This window comes from Salvelinus alpinus, chromosome 26 (assembly GCF_045679555.1).
Source record: "Salvelinus alpinus chromosome 26, SLU_Salpinus.1, whole genome shotgun sequence".
Taxonomy (NCBI): domain Eukaryota; kingdom Metazoa; phylum Chordata; class Actinopteri; order Salmoniformes; family Salmonidae; genus Salvelinus; species Salvelinus alpinus.
In genome coordinates this window covers 40,312,865-40,335,252 of record NC_092111.1, presented here as the reverse complement: position 1 = coordinate 40,335,252, position 22,388 = coordinate 40,312,865, and positions in this window count along the sequence as shown.

Here is a 22,388-nt window from a genome sequence, read left to right as displayed (position 1 = left end):
AACCCTCCACCACAGTAACCCTCCAACCCTCCACCACACTGACCCTCCAACCCTCCACCACACTAACCCTCCAACCCTCCACCACACTGACCCTCCAACCCTCCACCACACTGACCCTCCAACCCTCCACCACACTAACCCTCCAACCCTCCACCACACTGACCCTCCAACCCTCCACCACACTGACCCTCCAACCCTCCACCACACTAACCCTCCAACCTTCCACCACACTGACCCTCCAACCCTCCACCACACTAACCCTCCAACCCTCCACCACACTAACCCTCCACCCCTCCACCACACTAACCCTCCAACCCTCCACCACACTAACCCTCCAACCCTCCACCACACTGACCCTCCAACCCTCCACCACACTAACCCTCCAACCCTCCACCACACTAACCCTCCAACCCTCCACCACACTGACCCTCCAACCCTCCACCACACTGACCCTCCAACCCTCCACCACACTGACCCTCCAACCCTCCACCACAGTAACCCTCCAACCCTCCACCACACTGACCCTCCAACCCTCCACCACACTAACCCTCCAACCCTCCACCAGACTAACCCTCCAACCCTCCACCACACTAACCCTCCAACCCTCCACCACACTAACCCTCCAACCCTCCACCACACTAACCCTCCACCACACTAACCCTCCAACCCTCCACCACACTAACCCTTGTGTAGAGAAAGCCAAAAGACACAAATTACAGGTAATGACATTTCAATCACCAGCGAATTCAAAAAAGCTGTTCGGTCTAAGGAGGCTTAGGGCCCTGGTCAAAAGATCTGTTGGGTCTAAGGAGGCTTAGGGCTCTGGTCAAAAGATCTGTTGGGTCTAAGGAGGCTTAGGGCCCCGGTCAAAAGAGGTGTTGGGTCTAAGGAGGCTTAGGGCCCTGTTCAAAAGAGCTGTTGGGTCTAAGGATGCTTAGGGCCCAGGTAAAAAGAGCAGTTGGGTCTAAGGATGCAGGGCCCTGGTCAATAGTAGTGGGCTATTTAGGGAACAGCGTGTAATTTGGGATACAGCCTAAATGTATTCTGGATATAGAGGAAGCTAAATCATCAAACTATTCAAAGTAGCTTATTGCCGTCAAGAGACGAGACTAAGAAAATGAAACAAATTACAGGTAATGCCATTCAAATTGACAGCATACCCAAGACAGCATATGCGTCCAAAAACGTCTTCTGGCAAAAGAACATAGTCAAACAAAAGGACCAGAGCAGAACATTATACCAATTACGGGTAACGTCGTTTGAATTGACAGCTTCCCAAGACAATGAATAGGTCTATGTCCAAATTAAATACATTCTGACAAACTCCCCAGTGTGTAACGATTGTCGTCGGGAGAAGGAGAAGAGGACCAAGGTGCAGCGTGGTAAGTGTCCATATTAACTTTTAATAAATACTAACACTTGAACAAAAACAACAAAGCGACAAACGAACAGTTCTGCAAGGTGCAATACACTAAACAGGAAACAACTACCCACAAACACAGGTGGGTAACAGGCTACCTAAGTACCAATCAGAGACAACGATTGACCGCTGCCTCTGATTGGGAACCATACCAGGCCAAACACATAGAAATACAAAACATAGAACAAAACATAGAATGCCCACCCCAACAAACGACCAAACCAAAATAGAGACATAAACAAGGAACTAAGGTCAGGGCGTGACACAGTGAGTGTTGAAACAGGAGTGCTCAGTTGTACATCCCTTCTACCAAGAGACTAGGGCTCCATCCCAAATGGAACCGTCTTCCCCTTATAGCAGTGTGTTCCACAAGTTCCTGGAGTATTCAGCCAAAGAGAAAGAGTAGCTAGCCAGGCCTCCACGGGCCGGATACAGAAATTCTGCCGAATTGCCTTTATTTTGGTGGCCTCTTTTACATTCTAATGCCTTGAATTACATCCAAAATCCACAGTGAAATGATTAAATACTTTATCAAATTGACCTTCCAGTTTTGAAAAATGTTATGTGTTATTATGTGTACGATATGACTTTACAATTGAAATGACTGAAAATGTATGGATTCCTGTCTATTGTTAGTTTGGATATTGTGTAGGCCTTGGCCTGTATGATCAGGATGATTTTCAAAGTAAAAGAACATTAAAACCTTTTTTAACATTGAACCTGTCTTCTCTTGAAATTAAAGCCAGACTCACTAAGTGCAAAATAAATTAATGAATTTTAGATTTCGGTTTATATCTCTCAAATAAGAGATATGAAGTCTTAATTCTACCTATTCGATGCCACAGCACTTGAAATACCGGAGCTTTTTTCCATTATTCCCTCTTCGGGTTTGTTTACATTTTGCAGCTGATTTCTCAGCCAGGCAACCTGATGATGTAGGGCTTGAGTGTAGCCAAGGCGACCTGATGATGTAGGGCTTGAGTGTAGCCAAGGCGACCTGATGATTTAGGGCTGGAGTGTAGCCAAGGCGACCTGATGATGTAGGGCTGGAGAGTAGCCAAGGTGACCTGATGATGTAGGGCTGGAGTGTAGCCAAGGCGACCTGATATTTAGGGCTGGAGTGTAGCCAAGGCGACCTGATGATTTAGGGCTGGAGTGTAGCCAAGGCGACCTGATGATTTAGGGCTGGAGTGTAGCCAAGGCGACCTGATGATGTAGGGCTGGAGTGTAGCCAAGGCAACCTGATGATGAAGGGCTTGAGTGTAACCAAGGTAACATGATGATTTAGGGCTGGAGTGTAGCCAAGGCGACCTGATGATGTAGGGCTGGAGTGTAGCCAAGGTGACCTGATGATGTAGGGCTCGAGTGTAGCCAAGGCAACCTGATGATGTAGGGCTTGAATGTAGCCAAGGCAACCTGATGATTTAGGGCTCGAGTGTAGCCAAGGCAACCTGATGATTTAGGGCTTGAGTGTAGCCAAGGTAACCTGATGATTTAAGGCTTGAGTGTAACCAAGGGGACCTGATGATTTAGGGCTCGAGTGTGGCCAAGGCGACCTGATGATTTAGGGCTTGTGTCAGGACCCGGTGTGAGAAACAGTCACTAATAGTCGGCAGAACCCAGAAGATGAGGCAGACACAGCAGTACTAGAGACGGTGGTTTAATCAAGGTAAAAGATCTTCAGGCAAAAAATATAAATCCACAACGTCAAAAGTAAAGCCAAGAGAAAAAATGGATATCCTCCAAAATACAATGAAAATCCACAAAGTGGTAAGAACAGCAGGAAAAAACAAACCTCAAAAGACTTGAGTGTTGCCAAGATGTAATCTTGCTCACGTGCTGAGTGATGTTTACAACTCAGCTGTCCCTCTGCCTGTGTGCCGTTTAGCAGTCAAACCTATCTGACTACAATTAAAGATACTGGAAAAAGTACTTTTTGGAATAAAACATTACATTATCCATTATATTGTACACTTCGTTCTGTTCTGGAAAATAGCTTGTTTCTGCCAACCTGTTCTGCATGTTCTGTATTGTTAAGCTGTTGGCTGGAGTATTATGATATTTTATTAACATCCCCATTGCAAAAGCAGCAGCTACTCTTTCTGGGGTCCACACAAAACATGAAACATGACATAATACAGAACAGTAATAGACAAGAACAGCTCAAGGACAGAACTACATACATTATGTATATTATATAAAAGGCATTCGCAGCCTTCATTTCAATACATACACACAAACTATCTAGGTCAAATAGGGGAGAGGCGTTGTGCCGTGAGGTGTTGCTTTATCTGTTTTTTAAAACCAGGTTTGCTGTTCATTTGAGCAATATGAGATGGAATGGAGCTCTATGCAATAATGGCTCTATATAATACTGTACGCTTTCTGGAGTTTGTTCTGTATTTTTGGGACTGTGTATTTTCAGTGGCATGTCTGGTTGGGTAAGTGTGTGTGTCAGAGCTGTGTGTAAGTTGACTATGCAAACAATTTGGGATTTTCAACACATGAATGTTTCTTATAAAAAGAAGTAGTGATGCAGTCAGTCTCTCCTCAACTATTAGCCAAGAGAGACTGGCATGCATAGTATTTATATCAGCCCTCTGATGACAATGAAGAGCAAGACGTGCCGCTCTGTCCTGGGCCAGCTGCAGATTATCTAGGTCTTTCCTTGCAGCATTCAACCACACAACTGGACAATAATCAAGATAAGACAAAACTAGCTTCGTGGAGTGTAGTGTCAAAAAAGAGCATCTCTTTATTATGGACACACCTCTCCCCATCTTTACAACCATTAAATCGATATGTTTTCACCATGACAGTTTACAATCTAAGGTAACACCAAGTAATTTAGTCTCCTCAACTTGTTCAATAGCCACACCATTCATTACCAGATTCAGCTGAGGTCTAGAACCTAAGGAATGATTTGTACCAAATTTGTACCAAATACAATGCTCTTAGTTTTAGAGATGTTCAGGACCAGTTTATTACTGGCCACCCATTCCAAAACAGACTGCAACTCTTTGTTAAGGGTTTCAGTGACTTCATTAGCTGTGGTTGTTTGTGCATATATGGTTGAATCATCAGCATACATGGACAAACATGCTTTGTTTAATGCCAGTGGCAGGTCATTGGTGAAAAGAGTAGTGGGCCTAGAGAGCTGCCCTGCAGTACACCACACTTTACATGTTTGACATTAGAGAAGCTTCCATTGAAGAAAACACTGAGTTGTATTAGAGAGAGAGCTCTGAATCCATGATAGAGTTTGAAAAACCATAACACATCCTTTTTTTTCAACAACAGGTTATGGTCGATAATATTAAAGGCTGCACTGAAATCTAACAGTACAGCTCCCACAATCTTCTTATTATCAATTTCTTTCAACCTATAATCAAGTCTGTTTTTTATTTGTTTACAGAGAAATAACATTGTATTTGGTTAAACACAATTTTTTCCAACAGTTTGCTAAGAGCTGGCAGCAAGCTGATAGGTCTGCTGTTAGAACAAGTAAAATGCCGCTTCATCACTATTGGGTAGCAGCATTACTTTGGCTTCCCTCCAGGCCTGAGGACAAAGACTTTCCTCTAGGCTCAGATTCATTGATTACGTGATTACATTATTCATGTAACAATTAACTCAGTAACTTGGGAAACAACGTGAAAATGTATTTAAAACTTCTTAAGGCTAGGGGGCAGTATTTTCGTTTTTGGCTAAAAAACGTACCCATTTGAAACTGCCTATTTCTCAGCCCCCGAAACTAGAATATGCATATAATTGTCAGATTAGGATAGAAAACATTCTAAAGTTTCCAAAACTGTCCAAATTTTGTCTGTGATTTTAACAGAACTGATATTGCAGGCTAAAACCTGAGGAAAATCCAATCAGGAAGTGCCTCTGTTTTTGAAACCTCTCTGTTATTATGCATCCCTATTACCCATTTAAAGGGATATCAACCAGATTCCTTTTTCTATAGCTTCCCTAAGGTGTCAACAGCCTTTAGACATAGTTTCAGGCTTTTATTTTGAAAAATGAGCGAGAACGACCACATTGCGTAAGTGGATAGGTGGGGGCTCTCAGAGTGAGTTGTGCGCAACAGAGAAAGGCAGCCATTGTTACTCCCGGTCCTAGTGAAAAACCAACACTCCCGGTTGATATATTATCGAATAGATATTTGAAAAACAACCTGCGGATTGATTATAAAAAACGTTTGACATGTTTCTGTGGACATTATGGATATTATCTGGAATTTTTGTCTGCGTTGTCGTGAACGCTTTTTCCTGTGGATTTCTCAGCATAACGCGCGAAACGAACGGATGTATAAACGGAAATATAAAAATATATTTATGGAACAAAAGGAACATTTGTTATCTAACGGAGTCTCGTGAGTGAAAACATCCGAAGATCATCAAAGGTAAACGATTAATTTGATTGCTTTTCTGATTTTCGTGACCAAGTTACCTAATGCTAAGGGTACTTCATTTTTTGTCGAGCGATCGATAAACTTACACAAACGCTTGTATTGCTTTCGCTGTAAAGCATAATTTCAAAATCTGAGACGACAGGTGGATTAACAAAAGGCTAAGCTGTGTTTTGCAATATTGCACTTGTGGTTTCATGAATATGAATATTTTCTAGTAATATTATTTGACTGTGGCGCTATGCTATGCTATGCTATTCAGCGTTGCTGATGACAATTATCCCGGATCCGGGATGGGTTGATCAGAAAGGTTAACGAGTTACTATCTCCCGAATTAAACTCTTATAAGATATATTCATATATATATATAGATAGCTACATTCTGTTAGAATGGATACATCAGAGTACCACACGGTGGTGGGAGGGAAATCTTCTTCACCGCTCGTCTTCATTAGACTGGCTCCTTCAAAGGTACACACGCGGTGTTTCTCGGTCAAGTTTACTAGACTAGAGTACTTATAAACAACTGCAGACGGAATTTTCTGATGTACTCTTTATCTTCTTCACTCGAGAGTTTGAGGTTCTAAACATTTGTCAGCCGTCTATCTGGTCTGGTAGTTTTAAACCATTTTACACGTTTTTGGGGGGGGGGGATCACCACTTTATTTGAAGAATGTGAAATGTCAGAATAATAGTAGAGAGAATTATTTATTTCAGCTTTTATTTTCAATTTGAATTACTGATTAAAAAAATTCAGAAAACAAAACATATTTTACATAGGTTTAAAGATTAACTTCTTGTGAATCCAACCGCGTGTCAGATTTCAAAAATGCTTTACGGCGAAAGCATACCTTACGATTATTTGAGAACATAGCCCAGCAGACAAATCATTACAAACAGTAACCAGCCAAGTAGAAGAGTTACACAAGTCAGAAATAGAGATAAAATTAATCCCTTACCTTTGATGATCTTCATATGGTTGCACTCAGCAGACATTCATTTACTCAATAAATGTTCCTTTTGTTCGATAAAGTGTCTTTATATCCAAAAACCTCAGTTTTGTTTGCGCATTTTCTTCAGTAGTCCACAGGCTCAAACGCAGTCAAAACAGGCAGACCAAAAATCCAAATTGTATCCGTAAAGTTCATAGAAACATGTCAAACAATGTTTCTATTCAATCCTCAGGTTGTTTTTAGCCGAAATAATTGATAATATTTCAACCGGACAATAACGTCGTCAATATAAAAGGTAAACAAGAAAGGCACTCTCTCGGTCGTGCTCATGAAAAAGCTCTGTGACACTTTAGGGTCCACTCATTCAGACTGCCCTTACTTCCTCATTTTTCAGAATACAAGCCTGAAACAGTTTCTAAAGACTGACTGTTGACATCTAGTGGAAGGCATAGGAACTGCAATTTGAGTCCTAAGTCAATGGATACTGTAATGGCATTGAATAGAAAACTACAAAACCAAAAAAATAATACTTCCCGAATGCATTTTTCTCAGGTTTTCGCCTGCCAAATCAGTTCTGTTATACTTACAGACAGTATCTTAACGGTTTTGGAAACTTTAGAGTGTTTTCTATCCAAATCTATCAGTTATATGCATATCATATCTTCTGGGCCCGAGAAGCAGGCCGTTTAATTTGGGCATGCTTTTCATCCAAAATTCCAAATGCTGCACCCTACCATAGAGAAGTTAAAGGCACAGTCAACTTAGTGTATTTAAACTTCTGGCCCACTGGAATTGTGATACTGTGAAATATCAGTGAAATAATCTGTCTGTAAACAATTGTTGGAAAAATCACTTGTGTCATGCACAAAGTAGATGTTCTAACCGACTTGCCAAAACTATAGTTTGTTAACAAGAAATTTGTGGAGTGGTTGAAAAATTAGTTTTAATGACTCCAACATAAGCGTATGCTTATAAACATAAACATAAGCGTAGCCAAGTTCCAACTTCAACTGTAGATGTAAACCTGACCCCTTGAATGCGTACTCTTTCAGAGATACAGTTATTTAGTTATAAGGTCCTTAATGACATCACACAACAACAACGGATTTGACATGATTATTGTTTAAGTTCCTCCTGACCATTTCCCACTTTATTTATGTTACTATTGTTTCCTTGTCCAATCTTTTGATGTTAGAGTTTTTAGGCTAGAGTCTCTTTCTCTACACACAAAGGATGTTTAACTCAATACTACAGAGCAGAAGGGAAGGTTTCTGCCAGGTATTTATGATCCGGTTGTTTAAGTCATAAAACTCTGGTGGGAGAGAAAGGGGGGGGTGGGGGAATCTGTCAGCCCTGTGCCTAGCTGATTTGGCGCCTATGATCCTCACCCAAGAGAGAGTGTCATGACAAGGGTAATATCAAAAGTAATTGTTTACAGGGAAAATACGAACTGGATATTATATTGTAGCATTAAATTAATTACCAACAAAGGTGATTGCCTGTCGTATTGGCCCACCCAACAAATGACAGAAATATGATAACGCTACGCTATATCATTTACAACAGGCCTATATTTAACGTTAAACTAAATAAGGAACACAAAATCATAACCATTCATTTAGCCAAGCAGTTGCCATACCAAGTGGTGATGCAGCCAGTCAAATGCTCCCAATGTGTAGCTGTAGAACTTTTTGAGGATCTGAGGGCTCATTCCGAATATTTTCAGCCGCCTGAGGAGGAAGAGGCTTTGTCGTGCCCTCTTCACGACTGTGTTGGTGTGTGTGGACCATAACAATTCCTAAGTAATGTGGGCACTGAGGAACTTGAAGCGCTCAACCCTCTCCACTACACCCCAGTTGATGTGGTTGGGGGCGTGGTTGGCCCTCCATTTCCTATAGTCTACAATCAGCTCCTTTGTCTTGCTGACATTGAGGGAGAAGTTGTTGTCCCAGCACTACACTGCCAGGTCTCTGACCTCCTCCCTATAGGCTGTCTCATCGTCACCACTGATCAGACCTACCACTGTCGTGTTGTCAGCAAACTTAATAACGGTGTTGGAGTTATGTGCGGCCACACAGTTGTGAGTGAACAGGGAGTACAGGAGGGGACTAAGCACACACCTCTGAGGGAACCCCATGTTGAGGGTCAGTGTCACGCCCTGACCTTAGAGATCCTTATTTATTCTCTATGTTTGGTTAGGTCAGGGTGTGACTCGGTTGGGAAAATCTATGTTTTCTATTTCTTTGTTGTTTGGCCAAGTGTGGTTCCCAATCAGAGGCAGCTGTCTATCGTTGTCTCTGATTGGGGATCATATATAAGTTGTCATTTTCCATTTCCCTGACAGAACTGTGCGCTTTTGTTTTCTCCTTTTGTCATTTTATTTAAGTGTTTTTGTGAACATTAAATCATGAACACTTTCCACTTTGGTCTCATTCCGACGACGAACGTTACAGTCAGCATGGCGGATGTGTTGTTGCCTACCCTTTGGGGGCGGCCCGTCTGAAAGTCCAGCCTTTCAACATGTTTCATGGCTACAGATGTGAGTGCTACTATTTAGACTACCAGACGACCAGGTGCTTTCGCTTTCCGAGCTTGACGTGAAGAAAACTCTCAAAAGAGAGAATACTCACAAAGCATCCTCGGCCGAGTCCTCAGAGTGGTGACCAGTTGTTGGGGGGCATTCTTTAAGAGGAGGAGGAGAGGAGGAGAGGAGGAAGAGGAGAGGAGGAGGAGAGGAGGAGGAGGAGGGGAGGAGGAGGGGAGGAGGAAGAGGAGAGGAGGAAGAGGAGAGGAGGAAGAGGAGAGAGGAGGAAGAGGAGGAGGAGGAAGAGGAGGAGGAGGAGGAGGAAGAGGAGGAGGAGGAAGAGGAGAGGAGGAAGAGGAGAGGAGGAGAGGAGGAGGAGGAGGAGGAGGAGAGGAGGAGGAGGAGGAGGAGAGGAGGAGGAGAGGAGGAGGAGGAGAGGAGAGGAGGAGGAGGAAGAGGAGGAGGAGGAAGAGGAGAGGAGGAAGAGAAGAGGAGAGGAGGAAGAGGAGAGGATGTGGAAGAGGAGGAGGAGGAAGAGGAGGAGGAGGAAGAGGAGAGGAGGAAGAGGAGAGGAGGAGAGGAGGAGGAGGAGGAGGAGGAGAGGAGGAGGAGAGGAGGCGGAGAGGAGGAGGAGGAGGAGGAGGAGGAGGAGGAGGAGGAGGAGGAGGAGGAGGAGGAGGAGGAGGAGGAGGAGGAGGAGGAGGAGGAGGAGGAGGAGGAGAGGAGGCGGAGGAGAGGAGGAGGAGGAGGAGAAGAAGAGGAGGAGGAGAGGAGGAGGAGAGGAGGAGAGGAGGAGGAGAGGAGGAGAGGAGGAGGAGGAGGAGAGGAGGAGGAGGAGGAGGAGGAGGAGGAGGAGGAGGAGGAGGAGGAGGAGGAGGAGGAGGAGGAGGAGGAGGAGGAGGAGGAGAGGAGGAGGAGGAGGAGGAGGAGGAGGAGGAGAGGAGGAGAGGAGGAGGAGAGGAGGAGGAGGAGGAGGAGGAGGAGGAGGAGGAGGAGGAGGAGGAGGAGGAGGAGGAGGAGGAGGAGGAGGAGGAGGAGGAGGAGGAGGAGAGGAGGAGGAGGAGGAGGAGGAGGAGGAGGAGAGGAGGAGAGGAGGAGGAGGAGGAGGAGAGGAGGCGGAGGATGACCGAGGCAGTAGAACCCATCTGCTTCATGGAGACCACCATCGTCCTAGTGCCCAAGAAAAACAAGGTGACATGTCCAAATGATTATTACCTTGTCGCACTCACCCCGGTTATCATGAATGGGTGGCAGGTAGCCTAGTGGTTAGAGCGTTGGGCCAGTAACAGAAAGTTTGCTGGATTGAATCCACAATCTGACAAGGTAAAAATGGTCTTTCGGCCCCTGAACAAGGCAGTGAACCCACTCTTCCTAGGCCATCATTGTAAATAAGAATTTGTTCTTAACTGACTTGCCTTGTTAAATAAAAATGTAAAAGTGCTTTGAGAGGCTGGTCATGACCCAGGTCAAGGTCAGGATGCCAGGCAGTTTGCTCCAACCGATCCACGGAAGATGCCATTTCCATTTGCTATTCACACGGCCGTAACACATCTGGACAAGAGGAACGCCTATGAAACGCTGTTCATTGATTACAGTTCAACATTCAACACTATTGTTCCCTCCCATGCTCGACACCAAGCTCAGAGCCCTGGGTCTGGACACGACCCTCTGCAGCTGGATCCTGGACTTCCTGATGGGCTGCCCACTTGTTGTGAGGATTAGCAACAACACCTCCTCCACACTGACTCTTAACACAGGGGCCCCCCAGGGGTGTGTCTTTTGTTCTCTCCCTGTTCACCCATGACTGCGTGGCTTTGCACGACACCACACTGACTCATCATCAAGTTGCTAACGACACCACAGTTGTAGGCCTGATAACCAACAACAACAAGTCAGCCTATAGGGAGGAGGTAAGTGAACTGGTAATGTGGTGCCAGGACAACAACCTCTCCCTCTATGTCAGCAAAACAAATTGTTGACTTCAGTAAGCAGAAGATGGAACATGCCTTGATCCACATCAATGGCACTGCAGTAGAGTCAGCACTTTTTTAAGTTTTGTCGGCGTTCACCTCACCTGAGGGCTTTTCATGGCTCATCAACACCACCGCTCTTTTGTCAAGAGGGCTCAACGGCGTCTCTACTTCCTAAGGCGGCTGAATAAATTGTGCATGTCACTCCTGTGTCCTCTCCAAATACTAACACTGCACCATGGTGAGCTTCCTGAAACGTTGGAGTAATTTGACACATGTCCAAAAAACATAGAGTGAGTCCCAAATGGTGCTCCATTCCCAACATTGATCAGGGCCCATAGGCAGGGCCCATAGGCAGGGCCCATAGGCAGTAGGCAGGGCCCATAGGCAGGAGGCAGGGCCCATAGGCAGTAGGCAGGGCCCATAGGCAGGAGGCAGGGCCCATAGGCAGTAGGCAGGGCCCATAGGCAGGAGGCAGGGCCCATAGGCAGTAGGCAGGGCCCATAGGCAGGGCCCATAGGCAGTAGGCAGGGCCCATAGGCAGGAGGCAGGGCCCATAGGCAGTAGGCAGGGCCCATAGGCAGGGCCCATAGGCAGTAGGCAGGGCCCATAGGCAGGGCCCATAGGCAGGGCCCATAGGCAGTAGGCAGGGCCCATAGGCAGGGTCCATAGGCAGGGCCCATAGGCAGGGTCCATAGGCAGGGTCCATAGGCAGGGTCCATAGGCAGGGTCCCATAGGCAGGGCCCATAGGCAGGGCCCATAGGCAGGGTCCATAGGCAGGGTCCATAGGCAGTCCATAGGCAGGGTCCATAGGCAGGGCCCATAGGCAGGGCCCATAGGCAGGGTCCATAGGCAGGGTCCATAGGCAGGGTCCATAGGCAGGGTCCATAGGCAGGGTCCATAGGCAGTAGGCAGGGCCCACAGGCAGTAGGCAGGGTCCATAGGCAGGGCCCATAGGCAGGGTCCATAGGCAGTAGGCAGGGCCCACAGGCAGTAGGCAGGGTCCATAGGCAGGGCCCATAGGCAGGGCCCATAGGCAGGGCCCATAGGCAGGGCCCATAGGCAGGGTCCATAGGCAGGGCCCATAGGCAGGTCCTTTGGGACGTGTCCACAATCTGTATTTTTTGAGAGAAAACTCACAGCTAATCTTTTGAATAACAAAACAGGGAGAAGTGTTAGTGAATAATGTCGTTTGGGGCAATCACAGTGCTATAGCTCTATCTTATTCACATCCATAGGGAAATTAGCAGTAGGAGATGAGTAATATGCTACATGAGTTATTAGCCTAATCTCAGACTGAGTGTGTTTGTGTGTGTCAGAGTGACACTGTCCTGGCCTGCAGACGGAGGAACAAGATCACACCACAGCGTGTTCACTGTCCTGGGTATTATAACATCCTCCTGATCTAGCTGAAAATGAGTTGTAACTCACACAAACAGCAGCTTAGCCTGGGTCCCAGTTTGTTTCTGTTCTCTTGCCAACTCCTAGTAGAATTGTCATGTTGGACTTGACAATGAGTGTGACCACGAGTTGGCAAGACAGCGGAATAAGATCTGAGAGCAGCTGTAATCCATTAGCTTGACAAGCAAATGTTGTTATTTTAAAGTGATCAGAGCGTCAAACATCTTAGCCAATCGAATTGTGATATTTAGAGGCCATGCAAGGAGAGTCTGTGATAAGAGTCTTTCTCAAGACTGAGAAAGAGAGGTGGAGAGAGAGAGGTGGAGAGAAGATAGAGGGAGAGCAGGAGAGAGAGAGGTGGGGAGGGAGAGAGAGAGATAGACAGCCAGAGAGAGAGGTGGAGAGGAGAGAGAGGGAGAGCAGGAGAGAGAGAGGTGGAGAGGAGAGAGAGGGAGAGCGGGAGAGAGAGGTGGAGAGAGAGAGAGAGATAGACAGCCAGAGAGAGAGAGGTGGAGAGAAGAGAGAGGGAGAGAGGGAGAGAGAGAGAGGGAGAGATAAATGGGGATGGACAGGGACAGAGAGAAGGAGAGAGAGGGAGAGAGAGAGGGAGAGGAAGAGAGGGATTAGTGTACCATTTGGGACACAGTCAGTATTGTTTTTCCCCTATCGGTGCTGTGCATGATAACATGTTTCCACCTTAAACAGAGATCTACCCTTGTTAAAAAACAAGAGTCTAATGTTCTGAAGCTTAGGTGAAGTGGAATTGTCTTTGAAAAAACCTCTGAAACACTTGTTGTTCTGGAACCTTGGAACCGGTCTCCATGACGATGACGGAACTTTGGAATGTTTATAATTAGAGGAACTGTGCAAGAGAGTTAACGGTGACCCAATGCCACCTGCCCTTAAGCCAGTCATTACTGATGATAAGCTTTGGAAAGAAGGAGAGAGGAGAATTTAAAGGTTTGGTTAGAGGGAGAGCGAGATGGTGGGAAGAGAGAATATGTTGTTCATCTCCTCTCTATCCATCTCTCAAAATACATCTGTCTCTCTCTCTCTCTCTCTCTTCATCTCTCTCTCACTCTCTCTCTTCCTCTTTCTCTCTCTGTACTAAATCTCTTCACGTCCTAAGCCTAATGATCAGTGTATCCTAGGGGAAACATAATGGAGTGTGAGGCCTTCGAACCTTCACTCAGCACACAGAGGCACAAGTAGCCTGACATTTAACATAACAATAGCTGAGCTCTCCAATTCTCTTCCCTGGTCTGAATGCCCCGAAACAAAACAGGAGTGAAAGTGGAAGCCATCGTGTGTGTTTGTTACGTTGGCAGTTGAGACAGAACATTTTAGCTTCGCCGTTTTGATTATTTAACAATGATAGAGAATAGGTTATTGTTTGTTCCCTTGGAGATGCTGTGCAGTAGATCGCCACCAATAGCAGTTGTGAGGAAGGTGGGAGTAGGGGGATGGGCAAATTGGTGAATGTATTGTTCTCACCATTACCAATACCCCCTCCTCTACCATTCCATAGCTAGCACTTACCTCCTCTCTCATTTCCATAGCGAGAACCTACCCCCTCTGCTACTATTACAACAGCTAGACCCTACCCCCTCCTCTATCATTACCATAGCTAGACCTTACCCACTCCTCTAACATTACCATAACTAGACCCTCCCCCTCCTCTCATCATCCCCATAGCTACAACCTACCCCCTCCTCTACCATTACCATAGCTAGACCTTACCCCCTCCTCTATCATTACCATAAATAGACCCCCCCCCTCCTCTTATCATTACCATAGCTACGACCTACCCCCTCTATCATTCCTATAGCTAGACCCTACCCCTCCTCTCTCATTACCATAGCTAGACCCTACCCCCTCCTCTCTCATTACCATAGCTAGACCCTACCCCCTCCTCTCTCATTCCTATATCTAGACCCGAACCCCTCTATCATTACTATAGCTAGACCCTACCCCCTCCTCTATCATTCCTATAGCTAGACCCTACCCCCTCCTCTGCCATTCCCATAGGTAGACCCTAACCCCTCCTCTGACATTCCCATAGGTAGACCCTCCCCCTCCTCTTCTATTACCATAGCTAGACCCAACCCCCTCCTCTACCATTACCATAGCTGGACCCTACACCCTCCTCTCTCATTACCATAGGTAGACCCTACCCCCTCCTCTATCATTACCATAGGTAGACCCTACCCGCTCCTCTGCCATTCCCATAGCTAGACCCTACCCCTCCTCTGCCATTCCCATAGCTGGACGTTACCCCCTCCTCTGACATTCCCATAGCTAGACCCTACCCCCTCCTCTGCCATTCCCATGGATGGAGGGAGGAGATGAGGAGAGGGAGAGATGGATAAAAGCGCTTGTTTGTTGATGCTCAATTTTTAAATGTACATGCCTTCTCTCTCTCTCCCTCTGTCCCTTTCTCTCTCTCCCTTTCCTCCCTCTCGCCCTCCTTCCCTCTCTTCTTCTATCATTTTCTCTGCATGTTGATGATATCCTCAGATGTATCGCTTTAAAACGCTGATAAGGTACTCAGGAATTCAATGGGTGATTTTGTTTCTTGGCTTAATGTCAGATGTCTGTCTGTGATTTCTAAATGGCTGTTTATTTATTTATTTTTTATTTGTTTTGGGGGGAGGGGGGTTCTTTTCACTCCACTACTTTGATGACACAAACTAGGTCCAGGAGATATACTCGTATAGTTAATTTCATATAAATTGTAAGATGGGAAATCTTTTGTAATGTTTTTAATTGTGTATAACTGCCTTATTAATGTTTGCTGGACCCCAGGAAGAGTTGCTGCTAACTTGTGAGAGCGAGACAGAGTACGTATTTACCTGATTTGTTTGATATTTAACAATTATATACTTAACAATAGTAAGACATTTCTGTTCTACTAATGCTGTGTATTTATGTCCTCTACACTAGCTCCCTGCCGCTAATCTGGGCGTATGGTCACTAGAGAGAACTTGAGCTGACAATTGATTTACAGCATGCATTCCATAGACAAGATGTGGTGGGTGTAACCGAGATAGAGATAGCCTGGAGGAGTAGAACAAAACCCCTCATTGTTCCTAATCATCCTGGCATCTGGGAAAGTAAGCCGGGGTGGGTTAAAATGGCCCCCGGTGCAGATAACCACAAGATCAACCCAAGATGGCTTATGATGCCCCCCCGATCTGCATGGGAGGAGTGGAACCAGCCATGACTACGCATTTTTAGGTCTTCTATATATGAACTCTGTTTTTTTCATTAAAGGGAAGTTCTCGGGTCCAATTCTCAAGAGTGTGGGGTCGACAGTTTCATTCTTGCAATAATTAATCAATATTAAATAAAGAAGATTGTTTTAAGAAATGACAAATTCTCTCTCACTTGATTAGAATATTCCACGGCACTTGGCAGGAAATTATGGGCATCCGTAATAAATACAAAATTCAAAAGGCACTTGCACATGTGAGCTAACTTTTTTTCAGGTGTATGGTAACAGTTGAATAAAATGAGCAATGTGTGGGTTTCCTCTTTTTTTTTTCATCCATAATAAATACAAATACTGTCACGATTGTTGAAAGGAGCGGACCAAGGCGCAGTGTGAATTGAGTTCCACATATTTTAATACAAAGTGAAACTAAAAAACAACAACAAACATACAACGAAAGTGAAGTACAGAGCTCACTAAGGCACTAACTGAAAACAATATCCCACCACCTAGGTGGGAACAATGGAGAACTTAAGTATGACCCCCAACGAACAACGAACATCAGCTGCCTCTAATTGGGAACCATACCAAGAGCACCAACATAGAAATGAAAAGACTAGAACACCCCCTAGTCACACCCTGACCTACAACACCTTAGAGAACCTAATGCTCACTATGGTCAGGGCGTGACAAATACCTTAGTGACCTTAATAATGGGGCGGCAGCGAGAACTAGTGGCTAGAGCATTGGACTAGTAACCGAAAGGTTGCAAGTTCAAATCCCTGAGCTGACAAGGTACAAATCTGTCATTCTGCCCCTGAACAAGGCAGTTAACCCACTGTTCCTAGACTGTCATTGAAAATAAGATTTTTTTCTTAACTGACATGCCTAGTTAAATAAAGGTAAAATAATAATAATAACCTTAGTGAATTGAATGACCTAAGTGACCTTAGTGAATTTAATGACCTTTGCTCCTTTATTATACTGCTTTAGGACTAACAGTATTTTGCCTGTACATTTTTTTCTCAATGTTTTTATGACCCCCTTACAAACAGGCCCATTTTCATCACATTCTTGCCTTTTATACCTCCCATGTTCATGCTGGCATGCCGGGGATGAGGGGTAGTAGTGGCGTGCAGATGTGTGTGGGCGTCTATTTGAATTAATCCATTGACTAAACACCATCAATTCATGGTAACATGAATATAAACTAAACTTATTTGCTGATGATCTCCTTTTTCCAAATTTTGTTATTTTACAGCCTTATTCTAAAATTGACAAAATCATATTTTCCCCCAATCTACACACAATACCCCATAGTGACAAAGCAAAAACTAGCATAAAAAAAGCAAATTATTTGAAATACTTATTTGCAAGTATGAAGACCCTGTATACCTGGCCAATATTGAAAATCCAATGCCTCCTTTGCTAGAAATACTTTCAGAAAACTCAGATTAGCAGATCGCCAATGTAAACTCTAATTCAATGATCTAATTCAATGGCACAATCTTGCCATCAATCTTACAGGTAGCACAGACCTATTTAGAATGGCAAAGTGTTTTACTTATTTTTTGGTGATACCAATTACCCCCACCGAATCGGTAGTGGTGCTGTGGGTAAAACCCACGAGGAAGTCAAGCCAGGAAAAAAAGCCATACTACAACCAATGTGTTATGATAATTGCGTTGCTCTATAACCTGTTTGTTCATATGCCTTGACACAGTGATACATAGGCCTGAGGCTGAGTCAATAAGAAGACACAGTTTCATAATAAATTCAACCAACAACTTTGTTTCATCAGAAAACCCGGAGAGCAACCTCTGTCCGGGGAAGTCCACAAAGCATGTTGCAATGTAACAAACAGTTACATGATCTAAGGTCATGGTCAAGCAAGCTGACATTTCAAGGACTAGTAAACAAATATGTATTTACAACCACAGAGAGTTACTGTAAGTTGTAAATAGAACTGGAGCTGCCTCCACTCTTTCAGCACCATTTTAACTTCAATATTTCAATATCATCAGATCACCTATGCTTAGTCTTATACAGTGACATCGAAAATACCAAAGACAATTTAGTCCAATCAGTGTAAGCTAAATAGGATATGGCTGTCCATGGTTCTGATTTATGTGTGTTTGTGTGTGTCTGTGTGCAAGTAGAACCATTCCAGCTCATAAAAAAACACTTTACATGTTGCGAATTATATTTTTGTTCAGTTTACATTATCACGTTTCAGGTAAGACCCAGATGCAGACAACATCGAAGTAACAACATTTTATTAAATCGAATAGGGACAGGCAAAAGGCAGGTCAGGGGCAGGGCAGGCAGAACGGTCAACACCAGGAAAAGTAGGAAACAGGAACAATCGAGAGACATGCACGGAGGGAAAACAACTGGTAGGCTTGACGAAACAAAACAAACTGGCAACAGACAAACAGAGAACACAGGTATAAAGGGGAAGATGGGCGACACCTGGAGGGGAGTGAAGACAATCACAAAGACAGGTGAAACGGATCAGGGTGTGACATACATGGTAAAATGTTGTAATATATGAGCCAACTAGATAAGATGATAATGAGCAGCACTCACCTCAACCTAGCTAACAGTTCCCCAGCCCAATTAACTAACCAATATCTAAACATTGATTGATTTATCAAAACGAGTTCCCACGTTTGTCTCAAAACACCAATCAAAATGATGCTGTAATTACCATCTACTTGGACAGATACGGCTACTGCATCAAAAGTATTACAAGGATTGGATGACTTTGGGAATTTTAGTGAGCAACATTTTGATACACGCCTTCAATTGCATGAGCCTGCTTTATTCCAATACTTTCATAATTCAGTGATTATTTATCTCCACAGTAATTATTTCTGGATCCATCCAGCAGTGGTTCAGAAAACAGTGCGTACTTAGTGGGTGGGCTATGCAAAGAGATGGGTGAAGTGACATGCCTTGAAAAGTTTAGAACTGCCAGGAGAATGGTAACAGGGCACTGCCTAGCAACCATTTTAGGAGTTTAAGACTATAGTGCCTCAGCACTGCAGCTACATTTCATACTAAAATAACCTCCATGGTCATTCCCCTCTGCATTTGATCGTGCAGCATTTACGTTGACACAGCCTCTGTTGAAGTCAGGGCATTCATACGTCATACTTCTTCATGGAACAGTGCAGAGCTGTTGTGAAAGAAGTTGTGAAGGAAGTGAGTTTGTGTTAATACAGGACCTCCCGCCCCCACCTACTGTCGACCAATCATGCCAATGCTATACGGAGCCCTCCGCATTGTTACAACTATTTGAGAGGTGCCCGGGATGAGGTTACGGAGCTCGATTTGGCCTCTGCATATCATCCGCAATTGCATCACACCATCCACACGGCGCCTCCGACCACATTTCCGGATCAAGGAGTCGTTGGCTCTGAGCGGTTGGCAGAACTTGACCGTAATCAGGTCGTTTGGCGGAAGTAAAAGTAGAGTCTTTGTCGCCCGCAAAACCTTTCATACATATGCTAAAGAAAAGTCAGCAAAAAATTGTCTGGATGCTAAAGTTGCCGGAAAAACATCTTGGTTTGAAAGGTGTATCAGTTAAATTTGGAATTGATAGGTTTTTAAAATATCCACACATTTGTGAATCATTACTTTAATCAACACTACAGTTGAAGTTGGAAGTTTACATACACTTAGGATGTAGTCATTAAAACTAGTTTTTCAACCACTCCACAAATTTCGTTTTAACAAACTATAGTTTTGGCAAGTCAGATAGGACATCTACTTTGTGCATGACCCAAGTAATCTTTCCAACAATTGTTTACAGACAGATTATTTCACTGTATCACAATTCCAGTGGGTCAGAAGTTTACATACACTAAGTTGACTGAGCCTTTAAACAGCCTTGAAAATTCCAGAAAATTATGTCATGGCTTTAGAAGCTTCTGATAGGCTAATTGACATCATTTGAGTCAATTGGAGGTGTACCTGTGGATGTATTTCAAGGCCTACCTTCAAACTCAGTGCCTCTTTGCTTGACATCATGGGAAAAACAAAACTAATCAGCCAAGACCTCACAAGAAAGACCTCCACAAGTCTGGTTCATCCTTGGGAGCAATTTCCAAACGCCTGAAGGTACCACGTTCATCTGTACAAACAATAGTACGCAAGTGTAAACACCATGGGACCACGGAGCCATCATGCCGCTCAGGAAGGAGACGTGTTCTGTCTCCTAGAGATGAACGTGCTTTGGTGTTGAAAAATGGAAATCAATCCCTGAACAACAGCAAAGGACCTTGTGAAGATGCTTGAGGAAACAGGTACAAAAGTATCCATATCCACAGTAAAACGAGTCCTATATCAACATAACATGAAAGGCCAAGGAAGAAGCCACTGCTCCAAAACCGCCATAAAAAAGCCAGACTACCGTTTACAACTGCACATGGGGACAAAGATCGTACTTTTTGGAGAAATGTCCTCTGGTCTGATGAAACTAAATAAGAACTGTTTGAACATAATGACCGTCGTTATGTTTGGAGGAAAAAGGGGGGGGCTTACAAGCCGAAGAACACCATCCCAACCCTTTGCTGTAGGAAGGACTGGTGCACTTCACAAAATAGATGGCATAATGAGGTAGGAACATTATGTGTATATATTGAAGCAACATCTCAAGACATCAGTCAGGAAGTTAAAGCTTGGTCGCACTGGGTCTTCGAAATAGACAATGACCCCAATCATACTTCCAAAGTTGTGGCAAAATGGCTTAAGGACAACAAAGTCAAGGTATTGGAGTGGCCATCACAAAGCCCTGACCTCAATCCTATAGAAAATGTGTGGGCAGATGTGAAGAAGCTTGTGCGAGCAAGGAGGCCTACAAACTTGATTCAGTTACAGCAGCTCTGTCAGGAGGAATGGACCAAAATTCACCCAACGTATTGTGGGAAGCTTGTGGAAGGCTACCCAAAACTTTTGACCCAAGTTAAACAATTTGAAGGCAATGCTACGAAATAACTAATTGAGTGTATGCAAACTTCTGACACACTGGGAATGTGATGATGAATCGTAGTTGGAGGACCACACAACATGTAATCGTGACTCCAAGTTTACTTCGATACGATGGTTATTATCAATATTTGCGCGTAAAGACATTTCCTCCTGTAAATTCCTCTAATCTTAGGTAAAGTCATATTTAACCTTCCTTATTTCGCCTACTAACATAAAGGCCTTCTGTACTAACATATGACAACATCCCTTCGGCTAAGAGATGACAACACAACATGAAATCAGACATTCTCAGCACATTTTGTCTTCTGAGACCTTTAACGATGAAACTTCCAGTGACGCTAGCCTCCAGTCTTTACCTGCCTGCATCACCCTGTTCTCTTCCTCTCCTCGTCCTCCCAGCCGAGGTTCAATAGCACAGCTCCTTTTCAATCTGTGGGCTTCGTCCAAAATGGCACCCTATTCCCTATATAGTGCACTACAGGGCCCTGGTCAAAAGTAGAGCACTGTGTAGGGGGTAGGGTGTAATTTGGGACGCAGGCCTTGGCTTTCTCACAACTTACATAAAAGAGTTTGATGCTCTTTTTATTTTTAGCAGTGCCTAGTTCAACGTCGACGAGGAGCAAGGGTTCAACTGCTTCATGGGTAATACGCTCGGTGCACTAATTAGCAGCAACCACACAGAGATGAAACCGAGAAGTGACTTTTCTACCACTGATGAGAAGACAGACAAGTTTTTCTGTCATTTTTTCTTTACGGAACTCTGGATAAATTGCCCTTTTTCTGAATGGAAGTTGGAGGAAACTAAGAGATTGGTGTTCAAATCTGGATGTGAAGGTGCCTTGAACTGCCGAGAGCTCCCAGAGTCAGTCCTCGTCTTCTCTCCCAGGTTTTCAAGTCTTACTTTTTTCAAAAATATACTGTCAGATTCTCTGTCATCACAGTTGTTTCCACAGAGCAAAGCATCAGAAGAGGCTCCAAACTTTAATGAGTATCAGGCCCATTGGTATCAGTATCAGGCCCATTGGGGATGTTTTTTTTTTGATCCAGTCCAGATTATTCTCTATGATATTACTAAAACATGCTAGATGGGACTTGAACAAACTGTAGCTAATTAGATATCTCCAGCACAAGATGAATCATCTTCAACGTTGTCTGGATATGAGGTATAAAAGCACGACATTTCCACTAGCTTCCTTCTTAAATCGCAACGGGACATTTCTTTAATTTAAACAGATTGGACTGAAATTAGAAGTTTCGTGTTTGATATAAGTTACAAAACAAGTCCTCATCGTGAATTGATCCATAAGACAAAAATGGTGAGGATTTGATCAAATACATTAGATTTTAATGGACTATTACAGTTTTTCTCAATTGCTTAAACACAAAAACTGGTTCCTGTAGCACAAAAACCCCTACCCTTACGTCATTCCCAAAACACACACACATTTCCCATAACCGTAAAAACTATTCACCTGTTTCCACACATTTCTAATAACCGT